Below are 13112 nucleotides of genomic sequence, written 5' to 3'. Positions count from 1 at the left end.
TGGTGGTGCTGCCGTGCTGGTGTTGATCCTGGTGGTGCTGCCGTGCTGGCGTTGATCCTGGTGGTGCTGCCGTGCTGGAGTTGATCCTGGTGGTGCTGCCTACTGGAGCCGGCAGTGCTGGCTCAATTTTTCTCATCATGCAATGTCTATACCCAAGGGTGGTTGGGGTTTATCGTTAACGTAATGCCACTCGGGGATGAGTGTGGCTTGTCACTCTCATCTTGAATGTCGGGACCAACTTGTCCAGCCCTGGGCTTCTTTGCTGCTCATAGGGCGATACAAGATAGTGTGGTGAATGTTGAAAAATACTCAGTGGCCTCAAAACTCGGGAAATACCTGTGATAGATATAGAGGTTCCCAGCTCCGTTGATCCTGAAAACCTATCTACATCTCAGTTCCTTCTACTACAACTACAGCTACAACTACCCGTCTGAAATGTGAGTTAGAAAATTTTTGGTTGGTCCACCTTGACTTGGCGGAGAGTTTTGTCCTTGGCAGCCTAATTTTATCGGCCAGAAGCAGAGTAAGACAAGGCTAGCAATACTGTGGCTCTGCATCCTTTCCAGATCACTTTTAAGCCAAGTTGAGATGGACAGAGTATAACAGTTGCTCCCCTACTTACGATATTTTAATAGAGAACTCCTGACCCCATCGTTGGGTGAGAAGAGGAGTCAGGAATGATGATGATAATGCCTAATGATGATTTTAATTATAATCAGTGGCATTGCTGGGCTGCATAACTAGATCATTCCACCACTAGGGTATACAAGACCAGTTAACTTAGTCTAGGTACTGATTTTACTTGCCTGTTGATGACGACGACGATGATTGATGATAGAATAGTTAGTGCTAGGCTCCATAACTAGATCATTCCACCACTAGGATATAGAAGGCCAGTTAATTTAGTCTAGGTGCTGATTTTACTGGCCAATCAACGAGGACGATGATTGATGATAAGCTAGGATGATGCAGTGCCAGGAGTCAGTCCTTGGCACGATCAGGCTGGCAACCACACAGCCGAATGAAATCTCAAGCCGATAAGTGTTTAATCTCAACAGCAATTCTTCTTAGCTCTTGTTCGTAAGTGGGAGAGCAACTGTCTTTATTCCAACTAACACCAGATGGTTTTATTCAACTGAGAGTGATGCACTGGGGGTCTAAGAATAATAATGAGCTTTATTTTTAACTTATTTTCATTTTAAATGTCAGGACGAACTTGCCTAGCCCCGGGTTCCTACGCTCCTCTGTGAGGCAACGTGGGATTGGATGATGGCTGATTGGATGGATTTTTAACTTATTTATATTCGTCTATGCTCAATTATCATACTTCTTGCACTGTAACGTGGCCTGGGATTTGTCCATTCACCTGCTTTTTTCATACATCTCTGTGGCAGAATAACACAGTACTACATGTCTACATCCATCCCACTGCACTTCTTCATGACTAGCATTCTGCTTGATAAACTATTGCTAAGATGCTTATTTTATGCCTGGGTAGAGTAACGAGAGTACAGTAAGTAAATTCCCCAGGTTTACCAGTAGCAGATAGTTTTGAAACCTTTCCCCTGCACTTCATGATTAGCTTGTCTCCTTGCTAAGGTGTTGCCTCAGCTCAGCAATATTTCAAGCTGATAGATAAAGTACACAGATAGGTAAACATTACACAGATACACATAGGTAGTAGATATATTGCAGTAAATGTTAGCTAGGTAGATACCAGGTATACTGCAAGAATTTTGTGATGGAAAGGTTCCTCATGTTATTTTTGATGCCTTTGACTGCTGGTAGTGTTTCTCTCAGTTGAACAGTGTCTGGTGTTAGTTCAGTCAAAGTGGCTTGTCTTCTTTGTGGCTGGGGTGATTTCCTAACGTGATTTCTTAGCAAGCCTCCTGAGCCACCTAGTAGACACCCAAGTGAATTGTACATATGATTATTGCTTGATTATTATGTTGATGTTTGTATTGTAATTGATGCACAGTGGACAGATTTTTTTATAGCCTGTGGTTTGGCCAGTTGTTTGATACTTGTGTATATTGTCGCTCTGTTGTCCGTTTAAATCACCCACACCAATCAACCCTGCAGTTCTTGCGTTACTCATTGTTTACGAACCTCGGCCCATCGATTCCCCTGTGTGGGAGTTGGAACGCTAAGTACCGGTATGCTTTTAAAAAAAATTAGCGCCAAGTCAGACTGAGGAGATTAAAGTTTTGCTCCTGCAGTAAATGAACAAAAAGTCTGCATCGTAAAGATAAACTTTAAAAATTGTGCGCCGAATTAGTTGCCGTAATACTGTCGTGTAGCGTGGCCCCAAGTCCCTTTGCTACTAGTGGGGTTTTGGGGGATTGGGGATGTCTGGGGGGTTGGGTCAATACGTTTACATCACACACAACCCACCATTGTGTGCCATGATATATATCCGTTTTGACATGGGTAATGGGGGCTGTCGGACAGTGAGAAGGATTCCATCATTGCGTATGTTGGAAGGATAAGTGGCACACAGGTGGATGATTATATAGGTAAAACATGCACTCAGGCCTTGCTTGCAATGACCACGTTGTGGCCGTACAGTAAGGGGGTGGAATGCTCTATGAGGGGGTTGTGTTTGATGGCCAGTTTTTTTGTTTATTTTTTACGGCCTAGGCAATGCCTCAAGGATTGGGCATACGTTCTTAAGTGGATATTGCAAGCCAGACGTTGCACACTTTGTTCACATCTATCAGATGCTGGACCTCACATTCACAGCCACCCAGTCATTTACCAATTTTTTGTTTCCCCATTTTGTGAAGAGACCTGGGACTAGCTACTGACTAATTTAATACCGGATATTGCCACATCCAGCTGGAGCGCTGTAACTCTTTACACCACCACGTGACTGTCTAGTTGTATATTACCACCAAGTGTAGTAACTTATATCCTGGGTAGCCAGAAGCCACTTGGCTTGTCACTCATGATAGTCACGAGATGTCCACTTTGATTAGTAATCTTATCAAACAACCAGTTTCTTTACTTGCTGCCGTCAGCTCTGAAAGAAGTCATCTTCGCCAGATTCGAGTAAAGCGACTAAGGTTATAGACAACTGGCCAGCCGTACACAACCATTGGCTATGAAATGTTTTGCATAAATCCTGTCCTGAGCATGAGCAAAGTATGTAGACACTTCTCTGCCAGCTGTAGGAATGGAAGGTGTTGTTTGAAATATTTTATGTGGTAAGGACTGCACATCAACGTTACTATTCTTTCCTAGTCCACCATTCTCCTGTATGGGGATAGTAAAGGAACTGAAGGCTGTTATTTTAATCTGACATTCAATATCTGATCATTGCCTTATGAAAGTGTCTGTTCCAGGCATCAGGAAAACAGGCAGAAGAAGGAATGTTACCCTCTAGTCATTTGGGGAAGAGTGGTAAATATGAAATACAAGTTAGTACTGGCAGAGTATTGTTGGCATACTTTTGCACATGCCTGTACATCACAAACAGATGCAGTTAAGTCCTGGTTATGTGCCACAGATGCTAAAAAATACAGGGTGGTTCATATATAACATGTCTGATCCCATGTGTTTTGTTGTTGCATTTTGAACCATACCTTACCCCATCCTTAGGTGGGAAGAAGAGGCTGGGATGATGAGGATGACGATTGCAGTGATGATTTTAATAATAATGAATGATGATTATTATATTGATTTTGATTATTTGATGATTGATATGGTGGAGGGTCAGTCGGCTTTACCATCTCTACCCTGCATCATTTTCTGTTTCCCATAACCCTTTCTTACTTGATAGTGATTGCTTGTTTGCATCCATTGGTTGCATTTTTTTATCAAGTAATTTAATATCTCCTCTTGCATTTTCTTCAGTAATTGCTTAAAGTTCACTCATTTTGGTAAGAAGAGATTTTTACCCTCCACTGACTTTTATCTATTACCATACATCTCAGTTGCATAAGGGGAGGCCACAAACAAATTAACTCCATGTCGTTCTGTTATCTGCTATTTGACTGCCCACTCTCCAACTCACACCTCCCTCCCTTGTATCTCTCCACTCCAGTCTTCCGTCTCTGCCATGGTCTCTCCTCCTCTCCACATCATACACATACCTTCTAGTCATGCTCTCATTCCCCATCCTCTACATGGCCAAACTACCTCAAAGTATTTCTCCTAATAGCACCACAGCACTTTTCCACTTCCTCATTTGTATATCTGTCTGTCCATAAAACTCCACACATTCCTCAGGTCATTTCCACTGCTCTCACTCTTGTGCCCTTCCAACAGGATCTAAGCCTCATTTCTCAACGTCTTATCACAGCTTTCAGTGATCCAGCAACCTTTCTACCCTGTTGTACCCATTCAAGCACATCCTTCCATCCTCACTCATCACTCTAAAGTACTTGGATGCACCTTCATTATCTATTTCCTCACCATCCAGTCTCACTCTGTATGCTGTGATTTCCCTCAAGACCATAACTTTACCCATACGTATATTCTCTTTAGGATTCTGTTTCTTACATCCTCAGACTCATGCACCAAGCCTTGCAGTTCATATTCATCACAATACAGTATCATCAGCAAGCAACAGCTCAGGAAGTTTCCACATCTTACCTTCCCTCACTAGATACCAATATATTCACATTCCTTCCTATTACCTCTTTTATAGCCTCATCCATATACAAATTGAACAGCCACTGAGACATGACATGCAGAAACACGACACACACAGACATGACACACAAAAGCATGGCACAAGGTATGACACAAACAGACGATTTTTGTCCTTATGCAGATTCATTTCCCTCACGTCACTGGCAGAATAAGATAGCACTGTGGCCCAACATCCTTTCCATAGCACTTCTTCTTGACTAGCACCATATTAGTCATGCTTCAACTAGCATTTACAAAGGAATGATGGTAATTTAATACCCAGTTAAACGGAGCATAATTGTCAAAATACGTGCTTCCCCCATACCCGCAGACTGAGCCGACAACACCAGATATATATATGGGCAGCCCTGTATTTTGGTTTAGTAAATTGTGGGCTGCTGTTGCTGTGGTCCTGTATTCCTGGCTAAGTAGGACAGTGGCAGGTGTTTGGATATGCCTGTGTAGTAGTGCTGTAATCAAACCACTTCTCTGAACCAACATAGCATCAATTTCAGCATTTTTGCCAATACAATATTTGCTGCCTAAGTAAAACAGTGTCAATTGGTTGTAGCTTATCTGTGTGTGCTGATCATCTACCTTCTTGAATGAGATGTGGCTAAGTGAGCTGAAACTTTGCTAAGGATATATGCGTGTCATTTTCCAGAGTAAACTCCTGAAAGATGCACACACACGTCTGAAGAATATTAGAAGATAATCTTGGTTGTAAGAATTTTGGAGCTCCTATTGCCTCTTTTCTTTGATTAAATTCGAGTACTTAGTTTCTCCAGCATTGACTTTGATTCTTAGTAATTAAAATGAGCCAGGGACCACCACAACAGCAGGTATTATCAGCCCAAAAGATCGTAAATAACTGTGGGAAATAAAAGGACTCTGCAAAAAAGCCATAGTGCTTGTTTACCCAACAATAAAAATTGGTGTTTTGTATATATTATCCCTCCTGAACTGTTGATGTTGGCTATTGTATTTGTACGCCAATTGTTATGCCCATTTTCTTGTTATATTTGCATTATTATTATTACCATGTCATTGTGATGTACTGCACAGTCAGCCATAGGAAAAAATATGCTGAAAAAAATATGTACTCTTGTCCTTCTTTGGTTGATTGTAATTGGCAACAGGTCAACTTGAATTTATTTTTCTCAATCTCTATTTCCCTCTGCCTGTGACCTCCAGTCTTGTAAATGCAATGTGTGCAGGAATTTCAGAAGTAAGATATCTTGCATTTGGCTCTCTTTTGTGTATTATTTCTTGCACTCTTCAGTTTCTGCTTCTCTGCATTAAAAAGAAAAATGTATTGTCCTAAATAGCACTGAGATTTTAAAACTAACAAGCATCCTTAGTTAACGACCATTTATGTCAAAAGGTTGATGAGCAACTTGAGTCGTTTCCCTTCATTTATATCCAAGAATAACAAATCATTCCGAGTTTATTCCCCTCATTAAACATAGCAGTTGATTCCCTTCATTTAGGTCAGAGATTAACAAGATTTTTCCCTGCATATATGTGAACATTTATCGTTAATACGGTTAATGTTTTTTATATTTTTTTTCCTGTGGCTGACTATGTTTTATATATTGATGTGGGTGTGTTTTTTTGGTGTCTTTATTTCTGTTGATTTATTCTATAGTCAGTTTGCTTCACCTGACAGAGATAACCGTTAGCTTTATGGCCAAGTGTAGTCAGACTGGAGAGTTAATTTTACTAGTAACCAAGGAGACTCATCCATACCCCATCACTAAGGCATATTGAATTTTATACATTAATGATTTAGTACTGAATTGATAAAAGTTGCCTTGTTTTGTCAGATGGAAATAAACTGACTATAGTTATATGTTGAATTGGAATATGTTATACTCTTATCGGTACGGTGGAAAATGTGCCACGCGTTTGAAATTTTATAACTATATAGATTAGGGCGTCAGGCTATAGATAGATTGATGGATAGGTAGGGAGAGATCCTAGGGTGCCCTTAGACTAAACTATTTTAATATATCTCTTCCTATCACACAGTCATTTGCCATATTTTCCTAAGCATGAGCAAGAACCAATTTGCCTGTCAGGTCTCTATCGTCTTTCAACCCAGGGCATCTCAGAAATCAGCAGTATTATGTGTTGACAGATAATTTTGTGCAGTATGCCTAGCCCTGGCTTCCTACGCTCCTTATGGGGTGACATAGGATTGGATGATGGCAGACGATGTTGTATAAAGTTGCAAGGTCTCCAACATCACAGCCAATGGTTGATACGTTTTTAGAATTACTATCGTTATGCTGATTCTTAGGCTATGCTATTGATTTTCTCCTTCATTGTTGCGTTTTCTTGGTCTGTGTATCGTTTGGGTGTTTGTGATGGTGTTGATGTCTGTTGGGTTGGGTTGTCGTGGTTTATGATTAGAGAGAGCAAGGATGTGTGAAGTCCCCATGGTTTTGTGTGTGTGTGTGTAAGATACTAGGATTTGAATGGTAAGTGAATGAGTGTATGAGCCATTTCATTGGGCTTGCAGTTAGTTTCACTTTCTCTTGGGTTTCCTCTTTGCTTTATGGGCCCTATGCATTTTATCCATGTGTAAAAAAAATAAATAAATAGGTTAGGAGTGACTGCTTGAAAAAGAAAAAAAAATGGTTACGATGATTGAAAAATAATTGGTTACGAAGATGATGATGATGATGATGATTAGTCCACTTCACTAGGCATGGTACTGATAGTTGGCCCCCTTAATGCTTGTTTATTCTTTGCTCCCACCTCAAATATTTCTGTCATGAGAGATAGAGAGACCCTGTTGTTGTAGCGCTAAAATCATTACATGTCTTACCCTCCTATCACCTGTATTGGCCGTCATAACCTTCCCTTCCAGCAAATTAATTCCCATGATAAATTGAATTCCTTTGTCAGTGGATGATAAACCTATTATATCAAAATTATGCTGTTTTGAAGAATATTTGCTATGTATTAGTAAATCTTGGCTTGTAATCCCACTTGACTGACTACAGAAACCCTGGCAGCCCCAAAGGTATATGTTGAAGGATTGTCTGTTGTGGTAGTGTGGTGTGGTGTGTGGGAGGAGGCCTACACTGTGGTACATGTGGTGAGTGTTTGTAGTAGTGTGTTGTGGTGAGGGGGGGAGGCCTTACACTGTGGTAAATGTGAGTGTGGTGTGGTGTGGCAGGAAGCATTACACTGTGGGCATAGTGCATTGTGTGTGAGTTGTATATTGTGTTGGCATTGAAGTAGAGAAAGATGATGATTGTGTTGAAGTCTGGGTGTACTCATTTCACTCTAACTTGGCACAAATTTTCATGTTTGGGTAGCTTTTTTTTTAACGTGTCCCACTGGCAGAATCAAAACATTAGACCTGCATTCACTCCATAGCTTTTCATTGTGACAGGCCTCATATTTTAATGCCTGTTTACTGTATTCTTACAACTCAGCATTCATGAGAGAGCATAAGCCATTTTTAGACCAAGTTAGAGTTGTGTTTCTCTGGGTATGGTTGAGTCTGAAGGGTGGGTGTCTGGTGATGGTTTTTGAAGGTTTTTGTTGTATATCTAGGTAGTAGCTATGTACCGTCTGAAATAGTAGAAATAAAGTTTAAAAAGAAAGAAAAAAAAAAAGTGGATGACGGCCACAGCCACTTGGCGGACTGCACTTGGGCTACTGGACTGCACTTAGGCCACCGGTATTGCAGATGGTCGGAGCCAGTGACCTGTACTGTGAAATTCCATATGCTTTTCACAGCACAGTTCCTTTGGAATGGGGGCCATTTTAAGGGGGTAGGAAAAAATATGTATCCTTCTGAAAAATAGTGTTGGGTATAGGATGAGAATATCTATCTGTCTGTCTGCCAGCTGCCATAATCCCGTAAGGGGGGGCCATTTGAATTTTATTTATGGGGAGGGGCACTAGCCCTTCACCAACCCACTTGTTGACACATAGGGAGCACATATGGTTTGATTATATGGTTCTATCTATCTATCTATCTATAGCCCGACGCCCTAATCCCGCAAAGGGTGGCCGCAGACAAAACGCCTCCAAGTCACTCTGTCACCCACCATTTAACTACCCTCCCCCCAACTCACCCCCCCCTCCCTCATATACCTCTCAACTCCATCCCTCCACCTCATCCTCGGTCTACCCCTCCCTTTCCCTCCCTCCACCTCACCTACATACACCCTCTTAGTCAGTCTTTCATTATATGGTTACCACGCAGTATTGTAAACAGTTTCTTGGCTTACAGATTTTTTTAAAGTACTTTTTGTAATGCAAGTTTTTATTACATGCCTTCCATAGCTCTTCTTCATAACCAGCATCGTATGTGTTTATATACTATGCTTACAACCCAGCATCCATGAGAGAGGCGATACGTTTGTGGCCATCCCGTACGGGATTAAGGCGTCTGGCAATAGATAGATAGATAGATCCATGAGAGAGAGCACAAGGCATTTTTAGACAAGTTAGAGTAAAGAGAGGGTGAGAGAGAGTAGGTGTGTTCGTGTTTCTCTGGGTAGGGTTGTTTGTGAAGGGTGGGTGTCTGGTGATGGTTTTTGAAGGGTCCTGTTTGGCTGCAGATTTGTGGAAGTCTGTAGTGGCCTTGTTTGTATAGGTAGCTAGGTACAGTGTGAAATAATAAAAATAAAGTACTGTATATATATATATATTTATTTATTTATAAAAAAAAAAGCTGTGTACACTCTGAAATAATAAAGCACTTAAAAAAAAAAAGAAAAAAAAAAGAGGTTGACGGCCACAGCCATCGGCGGACTGCGACAAGTGCAGGTGGTCGGAGCCGATGACCTGTTCTGTGAAATTCCATGTATTTTCACATCACAGTTCCTTCTGAATGGGGGCCGTTTTAGGGGCGAGGGAAAAAAATATTGACTATATCTTGTGAAATGTAGTGCTGGCGTGTAGTGTTATAGGCTTTGAATGGCTGTAGTGGCTAGGTAGGCAGTATGTACAGGATAAATTATTAACAGAAAAAAAAGGAAATAAGAAAAAAAGGAGGAAAAATGAAAATGGTTGCACATTTTATTTGGATTTAGGTAACTTTCTAATTTGGGGCAGTGGTCAAGTAATAGGTCTAGTACAACTTCCTTGGTGGTTTGAATGGCCGTAATGCTTTTATGTTCCTCTGACAAAGTGGGGCCAGACTGGAGGGTCAGTTGAACTAGTAATCAAGGAGACTCATTCCTGTCTCAGTACTAAAAATTTCACTGTTTCATGGGATTAGTTATTATGAAGAGGTACATAGTGAGGCTGGGGGTAGGAGGCAGCCTTATAATTCTGTGTGGAGGTCTTGTTGGGTTGTGGTGGTGGTTTATGTGTTCGTGTTTTTCTGCATTGAGAGTCCCCTTGTTGTCCTGTGTCTGTGTGTTTAGCCACGAGGGATTTTTGGCACTGAGAACACCAGCTGGTATTGTAGTGGTGTTGGTCTGGAATAGGAAAGTCCTGGAGTTGATAATTTTGAAGCACTTATGTAGCCTAGGGAGAAATATGCGAGGTAGTCAGGATTCCAGGGGTTTAAATGGTCAGTGAGTGAGCATCTGGCCCTTTTCACTGGACATGGCCTGGTTATATCAGTGCCACCACCTGAAGGTGTCTGCCCTGTACCGCAATTTTATAACAACTGGGTGCGTAAGATGAGAAGTGTGAATTTCGGGGGTAAGGTCGTGAGGCAGACTGGAAAAAAAATACGAGACAAGGTCATAGGGTGGCTGCCAGAGATTGAGCAGCATAGACAGCCACCAGTAGGTGACTATGGCCAATGAATGCATGTTGGAGCCTTCATGAATGGTACGATACAAATGATATAAAAATACTGAACTGTTTCAACAGGCCCATCATGTACACCTCAGTATATATATGCATAGCTTTGAAATACTGTATATATAAACACATCATCTGAGATCTAGTGGCACATTTTCCACACAGTTAAAAACAGAATATGTGTAAATTGTGAGTTTTGTTTGTATATAATGCCAGCAGTAAGTAATTCCTCATTTAATAATTGATATATATTCCCGTAAATTGCTGATTGCGTGAAGTTAGGGTCAGGTCCCAGCAAGAGGGACTTTTTCTCCAGCATTTAAGGATCATATGCAAGATAGAACTAACTAGCAAGATTTATTTGTGTTAAATTTTAAAAAATTATATTTTTAGATGAATTAACATTGATCTTTCACAGCACACCTTTGAGATTAAGAAGTTTGTGAAAAGTGTATTTTTGAGTGACATTAAGAGAGAGACTGTGCTTAGTGAAAGTATGTTAAATGAGGAATTACTGATAGGGGTTTGCCAGTAAACTATTATTATTATTATTATTATTATTATTATTTGACCCACAAGCGGTTTTTGAAGCATAAACTAATGATACCCTTTGCTGGCATTAATATTACAAAGGAAAACAAAGTTGAGTGTTTATTCTCTGTGTGTTTTAGTACTTCATATAGTTAAGTACTGTATTAGGCTTCCTCTTCTCCTCCTCGTTGTTCTACTCTTCCTTCCTCTTCCTCCCCGTATTGTATTAGGCTTCCTCTTCTCCTCCTTGTTGTTCTTTTCCTCTTCTTCCTCCTCCTCCTCATTCTTTTCTTCCTCTTCTTCCTCCTCCTCCTCATTCTTTTCTTCCTCCTCTTCCTCCTCCTCCTCATTCTTTTCTTCCTTCCTCCTCCTCATTCTTTTCTTCCTTCTTTCTCCTCCTCCTCATTCTTTTCTTCCTTCCTCCTCATTCTTTTCTTCCTTCCTCCTCCTCCTCATTCTTTTCTTCCTTCCTCCTCCTCCTCATTCTTTTCTTCCTTCCTCCTCCTCATTCTTTTCTTCCTTCCTCCTCCTCATTCTTTTCTTCCTTCCTCCTCCTCATTCTTTTCTTCCTTCCTCCTCCTCATTCTTTTCTTCCTTCCTCCTCCTCCTCCTCATTCTTTTCTTCCTTCCTCCTCCTCCTCCTCATTCTTTTCTTCCTTCCTCCTCCTCCTCCTTCTTTTCTTCCTTCCTCCTCCTCCTCCTTCTTTTCTTCCTTCCTCCTCCTCCTCCTTTTCTTCCTTCCTCCTCCTCCTTTTCTTCCTTCCTCCTCCTTCTTCTTTTCTTCCTTCTCCTCCTCATTCTTTTCTTCCTCCTCCTCCCCTTTTTGTATTAGGCTTCCTCTCCTCCTCTTATTGTATTAGGCCTCCTCTTCTCGTTCTTCTCTCACTTTTTCTTCTTTCCTCTTCCTCCCCTCCTTCTTCCTCTTCCTAACCTTACCACCCTGCAACCCACCCTACCACCCCCACCCTTGCTTTGCCTTACCAGGTGTCCCTTGCTATTCCTGTCATCCTTGTCCTGTCCTTCCATCCCTGTTCTGTCAACCATGTCCTGTCCTTCCACCCCTGTCCTGCCACCCCTGTCCTGTCCTTCCACCCCTGTCCTGCCATCACTTACCTGCTCTGCACCCTTGCACTTTCCTTCCCTCCCCTACACCCTTGCAATATGCAGCCATGCCCTGCCTTGCTACCCCTGTCCTGCCCTACACCCATGCACTGTCATCTGCACTCTTGCTGTGCCCTGCCCTGCCATCCTTGGCCTGTCCTCCCCTCCTTGCTATTCTTACCCTGTGTCCTGCCCTTCCATCTCTTGCTGTATCCTGCTTGTCTTAACTTGCTATGACCTGCCCTGTTGTGCCCTTCCATCATCTGTGCTATGTCCTGCTTTGTGCCCTGCCACCCCTGTCCTGCCCTACACTCATGCACTGTCATCTGCACTCTTGCTGTGGCCTGCCATCCTTGGCCTGTCCTCCCCTCCTTGCTATTCTTACCCTGTGTCCTGCCCTTCCATCTCTTGCTGTATCCTGCTTGTGTTGCCTTGCTATGACCTGCCTTGTTGTGCCCTTCCATCATCTGTGTCATGTCCTGCTGTTCTTGCCCTGTCATTGTGCCCTGTCCTTCCCTGTCATGTTCTATGTCCTGCTGTGTCTTTCCCTGTCATGTTCTAATGTCCTGCTGTTCTTCCTCTGTCCTGCTCCATGTGTCTTGTTTTGTTTGTTTGTAATATATGTTTCTTTTATTCTTTAATGTCTTTGTATATTGTCCTTTTAATAAGTTCATAATTTTTTCTAAGTGCTAAATTTTGAATATGTTATAAGTTACTTATATATGTATAGTACTTTGAAAAATATCAGAAAAAGAATACCAATAGACATGAATAGTATGAAGTGATGTCTCCTTCATACTATTCATGTCTATTGGTATTCTCTTTCTGATATTTTTCAAAGTACTATACATGTATAAGTACTATACATATATAAGTACTATACATATATAAGTACTATACATATATAAGTACTATACATATATAAGTACTATACATATATAAGTACTATACATATATAAGTACTATACATATATAAGTACTATACATATATAAGTACTATACATATATAAGTACTATACATATATAAGTACTATACATATATAATATACAAAAAAGGTATA

The sequence above is a fragment of the Coenobita brevimanus genome, chromosome 96 (assembly GCF_032717465.1).
Source record: "Coenobita brevimanus isolate Jiangsu-jjx chromosome 96, ASM3271746v2, whole genome shotgun sequence".
In the NCBI taxonomy this organism is placed as follows: Eukaryota; Metazoa; Arthropoda; class Malacostraca; order Decapoda; family Coenobitidae; genus Coenobita; species Coenobita brevimanus.
This window is presented reverse-complemented; position numbering follows the sequence as displayed.